The following is a 9,716-nucleotide window of genomic DNA, read 5'->3' on the forward strand; positions in this document are numbered from 1 at the left end:
GCCCGGAGGGGCCGCGCCGCTTCCACAGGGCCGCCAGGGCACCCCTGGGAGCGCCCCCACCTCGGGGGGCAGTAGGGGCTTCCCCCCCACCCCCGCTCCCCAGGGTCGCAGAGGATCCTCCCCCCGCCAGGGGTCACGAGGGGATCCCTCTGCTCTCCAGGGTCCTGAGGGGATTCCCCTCACCCCTCCAGGGCCGGGTTACCGCATGGGCGCCTGCCTGGGGCCCCAAGTGAAGAAGGGGCTCGCTTGTGCCTCATTGTGCAGGTTATAATTCTTGAGTGAAAAACAGGAATATAAATATACCGTATTAAGTAGGAGCCCACGAGTTTGCTTGCTGCACCACGAAAGGGTTACTCCGGCCCTGAGCATCCCAGTAACTTCCCAGGGCTGGCAGGCGCCTCATGGCACTGGCACCCCAAGGGCAGGACCTCTCGGCCCAGAGCACCCCGCTACTCGGGCGGGCAGAGTATAGGGTGAGGTACATGGGCTCCTGCACTGCACAGCAGACCAGAGACTGAGCAGGGGCTTGCGCCACCTTCTCCCCTGCAGTCATACTTCCTCACTGTCTCTGCCCTGCTGCTTCAGCCTAGCTAGAGTAGGGGGGGCAGGTGATCCCAGCAGCAGAGGTGGGTGTCAGGAAGCAGGGAAGCGTCCTGAGCCTGGAAGGTTGTGGACATCCTGACAACAGCACTCAGTAGGCTGGAACCACTGGGTGGGTATTGTGAATCCAGGCCATATGGCCCTGTGGTGTAGAAGATACTGGGTGCTGAGAGCATATGTCAGCACTAGTGGTCACACCTGCAGATCTTGCTAGACAGAACAGTATAAATCTTGACATTGGCAATCTGACGTTTGCGCTGAGCTCAGGAGCTTGAACTTTGGCACATGTTTGATGCCTATCCATGGAGGCCGGGGAGTCTGAAGACAAAGGCAAGACACCCTTTCATGAGGCAAACCCTAGGTAGACAATACAGACAGGGCAGCAGGTGCAGAAAGGAAGGAGCAAACCACATGAGGCAGATGATTTGAGTATACCATGGCCTCTAGGAAAGGAGGAAGTACCAAGAATCAGACTCACAGCTCACGGATTCATGCTCAACAGTGCTGATAATCAGGCTTTGCATTACTAGGGGCTGTAAGGTTCACATGCAGGATCATATTCTGCTCTCATCATTTATACTTTTTGGAGTTGCTCCACTGGCTTTAGCAGAGCATCTCCAGACAGACACAGGTCTAACTGAGAACAACCTCTGGCCCCAGGCTCACTGTGTGCTGAGGACCTTCACATAAAGTTCATTAGAGGCAGGTCCTGTCAGACCAACATGGTGGCCTGGTGTTGTGGTGGATATAGTCTTTCTGGACTTTAGGAAGGCCTTCAACACCTCTTACCCCATTCTCAACAAAAAATTAGGCAACTGTGGTGTTGATGCCTACACAGTCAGATGGGTCACAAATTGGCTAGAGGGCCACACCCAGAGGGTCACACTCCGAGGGTCACAAATTGGCTAGAGGGTCTTTTTTGACCTGGAGGGATGTGGGCAGTGGGGTCCCCCAGGGCTCAGTCCTCGGGCCTGCACTGTTCAACATCTTCATCAGCAACTTGGACGAGGGGCTGAAAAGCACTTTGTTCAAGTTTGAGGATGACACCAAGATGTGGGGAGAAGTGGGCATGTTAGAAGGGAGGGAACAGGCTGCAACTAGATCTAGACAGGTCACAGGGGTGGGTGGATGAGAACAGGATGGGTTTCAATACTGACAAGTGCAAGGTGATGCACCTGGGGAGAAAGAACCAGCACCATACCTGCAGGCTGGGGAACTCCCTTCTCGTCAATGCAGAGGCAGAAAAGGATCTTGGAATCATTATCGATTCCAAAATGAACATGGGCTGCCAATGCAAGGATGTGGTCAGTAGAGCTAACTGCACCTAGTCGTGTATCCACAGATGCATCACAAGTGGGGCAAAGGAGATGATCCTCCCCCTCTATGAGACACTGGTCAGGCCACAGCTGGAGTATTGTGTCCAGTTCTGGGCACCACACTTCAAGAGGGATGTGGACAACATGGAGAGGGTCCAGAGGAGGGCCACTCGCATGATCAGGGGGCAGCAGGGAGACCCTACAAGGAGAGGCTATGAGACCTTAACCTGTTCAGCCTCCACAAGAGAAGGCTGAGAGGGGAACTGGTGGCCATCTATAAATTTATTAGGGGGGACCAGCAGGGAATATGAGAGACCCTGTTTCCCTGAACACTACAAGGAGTAACTAGGATTAACAGCCATAAATTGACTGAGAGTAGATTCAGGCTGGACATCAGGAAGCACTACTTCACTGTCAGGGCGGCTAGGATCTGAAACCAACTTCCAAGGGAAGTGGAGCTCACTCCTACCCTTGGGGTCTTCAAAAGGAAGGTAGATAATCACCTTGCTGGGGTTGTTTGACCCCAGCACTCTTTCCTGCCCATGGCAGGGGATTGGACTTGATGTTCTGCTCAGGCCCCTTCCAACCCTACCAACTATGAAACTATGAAACTATAACTGTCCAGTAGGAGCAGGATTAAATTCCCAGCCTTTGAATTCAGAGGCATCTGCACACCAATACACTAATTCCAGGCTTTGTGTTGGCTTTGAGGCCTCCAGTGTCAAGGGTCCAGCTCCTAAGTGCAGCAGGATGTGAAAGGGCCCACACACGAGCATAAAGATGGAAGGGGTGCACTAGAGTCTACTCTTACTTACACCACAGTGGATTTATACCAGGATTTAAGTTGACTCGTTGGAAAATCTCTAGCTGTACACCACTGTAAATAAACTCAGGGTCTGGCTTAGCCAGCATAGTTTGAGGCACACACCCAGACATTAGTAGCTGGTTTCAAACAGCTTTGAGCCTGTGTTCTTGTCCAGAGTGGAAATATTCATCTGGGCATTTTTAAAGTAACAGGTAAATGCCTGAATACAGGATATCCAGTAAAAAATAATTGAAGGTTTTGGCCCTCTTAATTTACGACCAAATAATCCAGTGTTTCCTATCACTGCAGTCATTAGCGATACCTTCTTTCAGTGTGAGCCTGGGAGAGGAGAGGTGCGGCTGGAAATAAATAGCAAGGCAGTATTTTTGGTAGGAAATAAGGAACCATTGTCCTCAGCACTTTATAACTAGAAACATAATAGCTGTTATAGCAAACACCAGCTAATTAGAGGGGAAAAGCAGCCTCAAAATTGCACTCATTGGAGTGAGTGTTGGGTGCCAGCTTTTCTCACCCTGAGGTAAATGTGTTTTATGAGATGGGATGTTGTTCTGTCTGCAGAACTTTAACTGTTGAGCCTCCAGACCCCAAATAGTAGCACACAGGGCATTTTGTTCGCTCACACACACAGGAACCAGCTCCAAGGAATCTTTCTTTGGAGGGGAGGCCATTTCACAGCTGCAAGATATTGTAATTTGCACCACATTACTTGGGTTGCTACTTAGCTTGTTATGCTGTCTTCCCAGCCCAAACTAAGGATAACCAGGCACACCTAGTTGTTAGGGGTTAATGGGCCAATGCTTCACCAGTGATGCCACAACTATGTAGTGAGGCCAATGTACTGAGTAAGGATTACTAGTAAGGATGGGGCTGCTTCAAGTCTCTGGAGGCTGCAGTACATCTGGCTACCACAGGGGACTTCTGGGGCTGAACATGAGGAGAGATGTAATTAATTAGCCACATTAGTCTGAAGTCTGAAGTAGAAGGCAAGTTGGATTTGTGCCTTATAAACTAACTATAAATTAGTTTATAAGGTTCAAATCTACCTTGCCTTCTACTAGCAGTAGAAGGCACAGAGCTGGGAGCATCATCTGTTATAGGGCTAGCAGCAGAGGCAGAATATTGGGGTGAGGTACACAGGTTTCTGCACTACACAGCAGAGAGAGGAGACAGACAGAGAGAGTATGGGGCTCTTGACATCTTCTTCCCTACATGCTCTTGCTCCCTGTCTTTGCTTCTGTTGCTTTAGCTCTAGCTAGCATAAGGAAGGGTGTGATCCTGGCAGCAGAAGTGAGTTCTGAGCCTGGAGGGTTGTGTACAAGTATCAGGGGCACACCAGAGCAGTTCTGCAACCTAGAGAGCAGCAGTGCAGGAAGCAGTGCTAGCTGCCATGCTGACCACAGTGGTGCAGTCAGCTATTTTTGCTCCCCTTTTATCAAAGGCAGCACCTGGGCAGCACCTGGTCACCCCACTTCAGTTATGCTACTGATGCTTACATCCAAACAACCAAGTGCTGAGTAGCAAAATCCAGGGTAGTCCACAGACCCAAGGCCCACTCTAGACCTTTGGAACTGGAAGGAGCAAAGCCACCTTGGTTTGGTACTACAGACCAGCTAATTAGTTTAGTTGAGAGGCAGGACTAATTTGTACATGCACAGTAGAACAGCATCTCAGCAGAATGCTGTCTGGTGCTGTGAAAACTTTCAGTGGGTTGGCCACCCCCAACATTACGTGCTTTTGTGACACGTGTGGTATTTCCATGGCCCACCATTGAGAACTGCTGTTACAGTGAACTGCAGTTAGAAGCTTTGTGTGTGGCTTTTAAAAATGCAAGACTGATTTTTCAAAGCTGGGACAGAACTTGCACTTGAGGGACTCTGGGGAGGCTGTGACACAGCCCAAAAATTCAGGACTGTCCTAGAAGACTTGGACTCTTGATCACTGTATACGTTTCAAGACTGAGGGTGTTGGCTGGGAAAGAATTCAGGGCTGAGGGAGGCTGGATGCAAAGAGGAAAGGTTCTTAACCTGGAAAGAAGAGTGTGGGAGGGAGCTAGTTCTGACCTAGTGCAGGGCTAGAGAGAGCTGATGAGGAGGTTTGTGGAGGTTTGGAGCTAACAGAGGAGTGAACTAAGCTGGTAAATTTGAGTGCAGAGAAATGGAGTCAGGCAGCAGAAAAATGTGGATAAATTAATGAGGGACTTATGTGGGGTGGGGGAAAGAGGGGGGGAATGACCAAAGAATACATACTATTTTCTTCTGCTCTGCCCTTTACTGTAAAATGTCCCTGTTTTTCTTTCTGAAAGAGGAGAGCAGAGGAGATCTCTTTTTCTCCCCATTGCCCTACAAAGCTTTCTCTATCCCTCACCACAATGCTTCTCCAAAACACCCCTGGATATACCATCCTAGTTCTTGTGCTTTAAAAATACTTCCCAGCCTGCAGGGAAGAGGGCCACGTAGTCACTGGAGCCACATAGGATAAACTGAACATCAGCTGACACTTCTGTAAGATTCCCTGAAGAACTTGTCTTAGTTTACCACCCCCTGAAACTCAAAACGGAGGAGACACACAGACCAAGTCCTGTTTGGTTTAAAAAATAGCATTGGCCCAAACAGCCTAGATTAGACTTTACCCCATGATTACAGTCTGGGATGTGACTGTAATGATGACAAGTTATGGTGACAGTGACGTAGCAGCTCATGTATCAGCTGGCACAGCAGCCTGCTGCATCTGATTATTTGCAGTAGGTAAGTTAATACTTAAAAGAACCCAACAGTATAAGATTGCCAGTTCTGTCTTCTTCTCCCAAACCGTAACATTCTTGATCTTTCCACACCTACCTTTCTCTTCCACCAAGAGAATGCATGCCAGCTCAACCAGATGACTGACTTCAGCCACTGCAAAGCAGAGATAAGGAGGCCATGCATCGGAGCAATCTGTCTTTAGCAAGAGAAAAATGACAGAATGAGAACATGTGGTAAAAGAAAGAGACCTCTGAAAAGTATTCAGCATACATGCCCTTCTGTTTAGGAGGAAGAAATGTATATCATTTACTAGCCTGTAAATTCCAAGATGCTGGAAAAAGGGAGATCCAGACTTTATCAGAGAGTAAAAGCAACATGGCTGCCTTTTCCCTGTAGCAAGAGGAAGGCCCAGAGTGGCATTTTTGTGACTCTGAATCTCTTATTTCTTGGCAAGCTCCTACCATCAATATTGAGTCTATCCCATCCACTGTCCCCTTTCCACCCGATCTCTTTTCTTCCCAGCAGGTAGGACAACCTCAAAGTTAGACTCCAGCCTAGTCAAAGATTCTGGTCAATATTTTGCTGCTCATTTTGGGACAAATACTTCATTCTTTACTTACAACCCCAAGCAGAAGACAGGTTAAGTTAAAAAGACACTGATTTTTCCAGCAGCATTGATGTAAGCCTAGATGGGACTTCCAGAAAAGGGGGATGAAAAAGGTAAGTCCAGCTCCCTGCCAAAGCAGAACATGCTTCAGACAAGATACCTGATCTAACCTGCCTCCTTGGTGTTAAAACCTTGAATGACCCAACACCTGTGTTCTTTACCTGCCCCTGCAAATGCCTAGGAAGCCATCTATTCTCAGCTGTTATTCACATGGGAGCCAGCCAGTTTTCCTGAGGCTTAATGCTCACGGCTTGGGAATTTGTGGTGCCCCACAACAGGAAATATAGACTAAATAGCTGAAACATTTCCTAATGTTGATATCTTTTAAGCTGTCTCCCCAGAGACACAGCGGACGCTTTGTTCCTTGAATCACTGCAGCAGGACTGGACAGAGCACTGGGGAATATACTGTTGGGAACATTCCTGCACTGGTCCCTAGGGAAATGTGTGCAAATGAATTTGATAATTGCAATCCTTTCTAGCTCTAACTGCTAGATGTAGCACACCAAAATGTAACACTAATTGACAAAATATGGTCTCCCCTACTGTCAGCTCTACAAGGTTTCTTGCCAAACACCACCCAGAGGTGGTAATGTCTGTCCTGGAGTCTGGAGGGCACTGCTGTAAAGATGGAGAGGCAGAAAGATGGCTGCACAGGGCAGGCAGAACCTGCCATTTTGGGTCTCAGATACACTGTACACTTTGCCTACCATTTTAAATTGGCTCAAAGTTCATCTGGATGCATGTTAGCTGTATCCCCTCTCCCTCTTCCACTTTCAAATAGCAACTGGCCTTCACTGGGACAGACCATGAAGGGTCTCAGCAACCTTCAAGAGATCTCTGCAGCTGGATCCTTATAACACTGTTTCCAGACATGGAAGTTTTTCATTTTCCTCCTGTGAGCAATGTGCTACTTTGCTTCTAGGAGGGTTCCCAGGATCTGGGAGATATTTTTATGAGTTGAGTTGTTCCTACTGAAGCTCAGGTTGGACACCTGCCAGGAGCTAGAGAATTGTGGCTATTTTGCGTAACACTTTACAGTCAGGGCTAGATGAAGGTACAGCTGATAATATTTGCTCATGTTCATGTCTTCATTGAGAGATGGCTTGTTTACATTTACCAGCTGTAAGGCCTGTGGCCCATCTGCTTTGTTCCCATCCAGCAGTTACAGGAAAAGGGCAGCTGCGGGAAGCACACTTGGGCTCCACAGGCCACTTGGCTGCATTTTTGACCACCCTGATTCAGGAATTGCCATGAGGACAAAGGATCAGACCCTGTCCCTCTGTCTCCCCTCCTCTGCTTAATCATTAAACAAAAGGGAAACACCATTGTTAATGACTAAACTCCTAGAAAATGGGGCCCTTAGAAGTCTTCTGAAGAGAGCTAAGATGAAAAAGAAACCCCGGTAGCTAGGGAGGTCATGACTGTAGATGGGTGGCTTCTGGGCACTGACCTCCCACACAGCATATAGTAGCAGAACAGACCAAGTTCATGCCATCCAGTTCTGGAGTTTTGTCATGAGACAGCCCTCTCCATGCCAATGACAATGTTCAGCTGGTTAAAACTGACTGTTTCTCTGCCAACCCAGACAGGAAACTGCAAGTCATATGACAGCCAAAGTACAATAAGCAAGACTAGGAATTTTCCAGGTAGCCCTGCAGGGCCAGTGCAGAGCAATGACAGAGGGGTGGGTGGACATGGGCAAAGAGTTGTCCATACACTATGAGCTAGTGTTTTCTCCCCTTTTTACTTCAGTTGATGCTTGAGCCCAAATACTTGGGAAGAAGCACTTGGCAGGCTGGGTTGGGCCCATCTCAGATGTCAGCACACAAAGATCTTGAGCACCCTAAGGGGTACAATTATTTAGATAGCTTTTTGCCAGGGGTCAAAACTCTAAGTGTAAAAGAGGTGTGGAGACAGAGATGCTTGTGCTTCTCTTTGAACAGTGCCCCCCACATCATATGCTAGAAAAGACAACTCAGAGTAGTCCTTCTCCTCCGTATACAAAGAACAATTGTGGGTGATAGGATTGACCATATTGGACAAGTCCTAAGATACCAAACAGGTCCGGTATCCTGTTTATACACTGATGCTTCTAAGGAAGGTCTATGAATGCTGCAGCAGGCAAAGGTGGGGTAATCTACTCTGTCATCCTGATCTTGCCTACTTAAAGATTGGCTTTACTATCTGGGTTAAATATTCTCTCCAAAAATACCAAAAATCTGTCATCCTTAATTAAGAGAGTACTGAGTATTCTTTTTAATTATTTACATGTCTAATTTTTTTTGAATTCTACTGAATTATTAGCCTCAATGACTTCCTGTGCACCTTACTTCAGCAGCAAAGGTGGAGGTTAATACTACAACTGTTAAGTTCCTGCCATCTCCAGAGTCACTGCATGGGTGTTGCCTATGTAATATTGAAGATTACATCAATATGACTGATGGGATTCTAGTTAGTGGGGAAGTGGGATGCTAGTAAGCAGATGAAAGTTCAATGAAGTCTTTAATATGAGAACACATGGGAAGCCAACAATTATTTATAAGAGATGGAAAAGCCCCAATTCTCCCTCTGCATTGAAATAGGCTAAATGGACCTGGAACCTCATCAATCTGCACAGCTGTATTTAGAGAAGACATGCACATAGAGTGCTCTTTTCCAAATTATTTTAACAGCAAAAGCAACAACAAGAGACTGTACATTATAAAATCTAGGCAGAAAATGCTGACTTTACCACTCAACTCTAATTTTCCTTATTTGGTTCCCTTCTCGTTTTCTTTTTCTCTCTTCTCTCCTTTTAAGCAGGTACAGAAAAATGAAATGTTCTCTTATAATTTACTTTTTAAAAGAAGAAACATCTTTTGCTGCATTTTGTCATGGATCCAATTTTGCATTAACCTACTGCAATAAAATAAATATACAAAATTGATGAAGGGTCATCAGGACTTGGGTTGGTTATAAAGCTGACTAGCACAAATGGACACACTCAGTTTGGAGTGAGGTGGTTAACTGGGTTCTTAAAAGGTATCTGCTGGGCAAATTGCAATCAGTCTGAGGATGTGCTTCAAGAAGCTTGTACTTGAGGTGTACCTTAAGCAGGAAGCAATTATAGTGATTACGCACAGAGATGAATGTCAGGAGATTTTAATTCTTCTGTCAGCTCTGCCATAGACTGTTTGTATAGTCACAGGTTCTATATGAAGTGGAGGTTCCTTGTCACTGGGGATTTCCCAACTAGTTAAGCTGGTTTGAAGCCCTGAGCAATACCAAGCAGTCTAGTAGGGGCCAGAGTCTGGGCCCTATCATTTATTTATATCATTTAAGAATAATTGATCAATCCGCCAGGTTGCTGCAGGCTCTGCACAGAGCTGGCGCTTGCACCTATATGTTCTATCACTGTGATCCTCTTCCTCCCTCCCCCATTCCTTCTTTTTATTTATTAACTCTTGTCCTTGCCTCTATCATGCAAGATTTTTGGAGCATGGGCCAAGCCCTAAAATATGTTCAGACAGCTTCCAGCACAATGAGTCTCCAAGTTACTTGAGGCCTCTGGGAATTACTATACTG

The sequence above is a fragment of the Crocodylus porosus genome, unplaced genomic scaffold, assembly GCF_001723895.1.
Source record: "Crocodylus porosus isolate Cpor-Errol unplaced genomic scaffold, CroPor_comp1, whole genome shotgun sequence".
In the NCBI taxonomy this organism is placed as follows: domain Eukaryota; kingdom Metazoa; phylum Chordata; order Crocodylia; family Crocodylidae; genus Crocodylus; species Crocodylus porosus.